Source organism: Onychostoma macrolepis, chromosome 25 (genome assembly GCF_012432095.1).
Source record: "Onychostoma macrolepis isolate SWU-2019 chromosome 25, ASM1243209v1, whole genome shotgun sequence".
NCBI classification, from domain to species: Eukaryota; Metazoa; Chordata; class Actinopteri; order Cypriniformes; family Cyprinidae; genus Onychostoma; species Onychostoma macrolepis.
This window is the reverse complement of record NC_081179.1, coordinates 5,571,928-5,577,372: the sequence shown is the minus strand read 5'-3', so window position 1 is coordinate 5,577,372 and position 5,445 is coordinate 5,571,928. Positions and strand designations below refer to the sequence as shown.

Genomic DNA, 5,445 nt, shown 5'->3' with positions numbered 1-5,445 from the left:
ATGTTAATAAATATATTCTTAGTTACACTTTTAAGGAATATACTAAACACAAGCATACTTTTAGTGACATTTTAGTGTATTTACGAAAAAAAAAACACACTTATGTTACTCTTACTTAAAATATATTTCATGTGTACTTTGTGCAAGAACATAACAAAATGATTACACTTTTAGTAGGTTTTTAATGTACCGTATTGACCCGAATATAAGACGATGTTTTTTCCTTGGAAATACATCTGAAAAAACGCGGTCGTCTTATATTCGGGGTCTAGACTTTGACATGTCAATAATACACCCACAACAATAGGTGGCGCCAAAAACGCATAAAACGAGTGTGCCATGAAATATGTAATGTAATGTGTGTTTTAAAGATCGCGAATGAAAACAAATGGAAAAGAAAAGCTTACAGCAGCATGATCGTGACTGTAATGTTAGCCTGATGGTACCAAACTTCCTCTGTAAGTCATTTTAAAACAGAAGACAGTACCCAGATTTGAAGACTACAATAAGATTTCACGTCTACTGATAATAACATTTTGGTAGGCTACTATGAGTTGGATAGCCTAATTGTTATATAATTCAGATGGGCTACCTGTTATTTCAATGGTATATCAAAATTTTCCAATGTCATTGTTGATACATTTTACCAGTATTTACCATACTTTCAAAACAAAAATTAGAATTGGAAAAATATGCAATATGAAAATAATTTAAGAATAAATGTGTTTTACAGAGAGAGAAAAAAAAAAAAAAACAAGAATTGGTTTTCAAAAAGCCTTTTTCCAACAGGTACATCTGGAAAAAGGGGGTCGTCTTATAATCAGGGTCGTCTTATATTCGGGACAATACGGTATTTTATATTGCAGTAGACCAACACATGGTTATATTTTAAATATTTATGTATTTATAATTTTAATATTTGGAAAAGTATGATATTTTGAAAAATGGAAAAATTTACAATGTACAAACCTTTGTCAAATATTATTAACCACTGCAATATTTAAAATATGTTGTTTTAATATGGGTTATGCTACTTTGATTGATTAGGCTGTTGTTCATTACATGATACATTAATTGTAATAAGCTAGGTGTTTATAAATTTGTTAAAGCTTGACGCCTTTATTTTCTAATATATATTTCTGAAATTCCCACAAGGATTTCAACATCATATCTGAAATGAGAAAACAAAAAAACAAAAAAAAATAACACGTTTATTTGTGTTTAAATTCAAACAATACAGACTAAACCTGATTGGTTCCAGTGTGTATGGCATCTGGCTTCGGAACCTCACTGTGACTGACTTCAGGTAAGATTTGTATTTAATTAACGTTATTTGTCTGTACCAGTCGTGTTTTTGACTCATGCATTGGCAGAAAAAAATAAACAAAATAAAATTAGTTAACATTAACATTCTTTTATTTGCAACATGAAGTACATTTATTTCTGATTTCCTGAACAATTTGGCTTCATTGTAATAAGGTTAATGATCTTTGAAAAACCATGATTATGAACATACGATTACTTTGTCTTGACCTGATCACCCAACTGTGATAGTGTTGGTTGATTGGTGTTTATATTTGTTCATTTATTGTTATTTTCTAATATATATTTCTCATTACAGATAAGAACAAAGATTAAATTGTAAGAAGGGTTGCTTATAAGAGCATACAGTGCATCTGAAACTGCTGAGACTGGGAAGGTTTTTGACTATATTTCCGACCAGGTACATTGTTCTGTCATTCTTAAATAGAAAACAAATCATCATTTTCCTTTTTTTGTGTGTGTGTGCGCGTGTGAGAAATATTAACGTTTGTTGTTTTTCAGATCAGCTGCTATAGAAGACGAACTGAAATCTGAGTGCAGAGACAAGCAAAGGAATAGTAAGTATATCTTAATATCGTATCACCTCTGTTATAGAGATTTTTGAATCAGGCCTAATGGAGGGTGATTCGGTCAATCTTGGAAGAAAAATGTTAGCAATGTGTCCATTCCAGGTGGCTAATTTGTGCTTCCTTTCAGTCATTCATGTAAAAATCTGTTATCTAATTTTTTTTTTTTTTTCTAAAGCTGCAAGGCTGTGCCCAGGTCTCCGGAACCTGCGATGACGCTCAGCTCCATCGGCCCTCCGTCTGCGCCTTCGGATCCACCAGCTCTGTCTCCATCAGTCGGCCCCCAGAAGTCGGCAGCCACACCATCTACATCTTGGCTCCTCCCTCCCTCGACTCCGCTGTGTGTTGTCAGCACTGGGATGCTCTGGGTCTGTGCCATGTGCCGAACTCCATCTAAGCTGCCAGGGAATCATCGTCATCCTCCCAACACCATCCCTACGCCATCTCCTCGTCCACCTCCAAAACCCCTCCATCCCTCCCTATTCTGTTGCTTGAACTTTATCATCTTCAGTCTTTGCACACACATCTATTCACTTCTGCACTTTGTTTTTCAATAAATTTTTATGTTTTTTTCTTCAGAAAATTGCATTGTAATTTTTATTTATTCACTGATGTAAAATTCTTTAGTTTTCTGTAATACAGGTTCAGTAATAAACTGAAATGTTCTACAAATTGATAAGATGGCTCTTCCATTGCATTTCAGTCTCTTTTTCATTTATTATGTTTTTTGTATAATGTTTTTAAATGTACTTGAGTATGTTTGTATTAATACAAATATACTAGAAACATACTTGTATTTCAGGTGCATTTTTAATAAATTTTTAATACATATGTTTTTTGTTTTTCACCATAGTATATATGCTGCTGTACTTTTTAAATGTACTTTATGAATATTTGTAATGTACACAATATATAATACATTAAAGTTTCTAGATATCAAAGTGTATGTGTGTGTATATAGTGAAAAACATAATACTAATAAATATAATATAATATACTAGAAGTGTAATGCTAATGCATTTCTAATGAGGTGAAATACAATTGAAATGTACTTGAAGCACATTAAAACGATGCTTCAAATATACTCTAACTGTAGTTCATGAAGTATTAAAATTACATTTTAAATGTATTTTAAGAAATACACTTAAATTGCACTAAATATACTTAAAGTGGTTCCAATTTAACACAATTTCAGTATATTAAATATATTACAAATAGATTAAGATTGAACTTAAACATATCTTGAAATACACTTAATATACTTAGTTGTTTCAAAATAATACATTTAATATGCACTTAGTGTAGTATAATATAAATATATTAAGTGTGTCTGAAAAAGCACAATTTAAATATATTTCTTTTTCACCTGGGCAGTGATGCGCCCACAAACACACACACACACACACACACACACACTAAATTTTAAATTGTTCATAGAATTCTAGAAATCATAGAATTGATTTGTTCTATTTTGTTTTATTATATATATACAGATGCATGTATTTTTTTTTTCTTTAAATACATATTTGTTCTATATTTAATGTAAACACTATGCTTTGGCAATACATTGTAACAACTGTCATGCCAATAAATCACATATTGAATTGAATTGAGAGAGAGAGAGAGAGAGAGAGACTTTACAAGAGATCACTTCTTAAAAGAGCTGCTGGAGAATGTGATCTGATGTAACTGCAAGACAGAAAAAAAAATATTGAATTGCATTTACTTCACAAAGGCATGGTAAGTGTTGTGGTTACTGTGTTTTAAAAATAGTATATAGTAAAAAAAAAACAGTTACTGTGGTAAAAGCATGTTATGTGTTGTTGTAAGTGTTGTTACTGTGCTTTAACTACAAATACCACAGTAAAACTACGGTTACTGAGGTAAACCCATAGTAATTATTGAGGTTATTGTGCTTTATTTACAAATAGTACCACAGTAAAACTACAGTTACTGTGGTAAATCCATAGTAATTATTGATGTTATTGTGCTTTCTCTACAAATACCACAGTAAAACTACAGTTACTGAGGTAAACCCATAGTAAGGGTTGAGGTTATTGTGCTTTCTCTACAAATACCACAGTAAAACTACGGTTACTGTGGTAAACCCATAGTAATTATTGAGGTTATTGTGCATTATTTACAAATAGTACCACAGTAAAACTACAGTTACTGTGGTAAATCCATAGTAATTATTGATGTTATTGTGCTTTCTCTACAAATACCACAGTAAAACTACAGTTACTGAGGTAAACCCATAGTAAGGGTTATTGTGCTTTCTCTACAAATACCACAGTAAAACTACGGTTACTGAGGTAAACCCATACTGTGCTTTATCTACAAATACTGTGATGATATCTATTGATTGTGCCTGTTACTCTGGGAAGCCAATAGATAGCACCACGTTAAGTGTTATGTGTTGGATACATTACAATTAAGTAATACAGGCTTTGGTTGTTGTGTTAAGATGAATAAAGACAGACATGTTAAGACTGCACTGAGAGATATTTTATTTAAAGACTGAACTAAACATGGTACCAGGAGTGAAATCAAACTAAGAGCAGCCTGTTGTGAAAGCAACATAATGGATACTCTAAAACCACAGGAGAACTTGAAGCTCACGGGAAATGTTGACAGCAACTGGCGCAGTTTCAAGCAGCAATTTGAGCTATACATGGCCGCTATCGGGATGGACACAAAGCCAGAAGCACGTAAGGTTGCTTTGCTACTGACGATTGCTGGTCCACAGGCTATTGAAGTGTATAATACTTTCAACTTCAATGAGAATGAAGATAGAAACAAGCTTGATGATGTGCTGGCCAAATGCATTGCTCATTGTTCGCCCAAAAAGAATGAAGTGTATGAACGATATGTGTTTCGTTCACGTTTGCAGCAACTGCATGAAACATTTGATAACTTCCTGACTGACTTGAGACTAAAGGCGAAGACATGCAATTTTGACCAGCTAAATGATTCAGTGATAAGAGATCAGATTGTCTTTGGCATCTATGATGCAAAACTCAAACAACACTTACTGAGAGAAACAGAGCTCACTTTGCAAGAGGCAATTAAAACTTCATGTGAAAACATTTGGTGAAATGATGCCAAAAAGCGTGTCTTCAAGTGCAGATGACGCAATTGGTGCCATATCTTTCAAAGAGAAGTGACGCACGTCCAGAGCTGTTAAACAGAAGGATTGCATTTATAATTGCAAACGTTGTGGTACTGAACATCAGCTTAAAACAATGTCCAGCCTTTGGAAAACAATGTGTGAAGTGTAATGGTAAAAATCATTTCCCACAACAATGTTTTTCTAAAGGAAAAGTGAAACAAAAAGGGCGATCTGTCAAAATGATAGAGGAAACTGACCTCTGCCATAGATTCTTCGTCGGCATGGTAACCTGTGAAGACAAGCTGGAATCTGAAAACACTAGTGGACACATTGGTGGAAAGTTATCAGTTAATGCACAGAGTCAAGAGGATGCTGTAAAAAATGACAAATGGGTGGCACCACTACAGATCAATGGAGCGCTGGTCACTCTCAAGCTGGATACCG

General features: G+C 33.4%; 1 long non-coding RNA gene across 1 annotated transcript; it reads left to right on the top strand.

The window, feature by feature from the left end:
* Window positions 1–1,201: 1,201 nt before the first annotated feature.
* On the top strand, window positions 1,202–2,426 carry LOC131533886 (uncharacterized). Its single transcript, XR_009269230.1, has 4 exons — window positions 1,202–1,306; window positions 1,622–1,723; window positions 1,825–1,880; window positions 2,068–2,426. It is a non-coding gene; the product is annotated as an uncharacterized LOC131533886 (long non-coding RNA).
* Window positions 2,427–5,445: the final 3,019 nt, after the last annotated feature.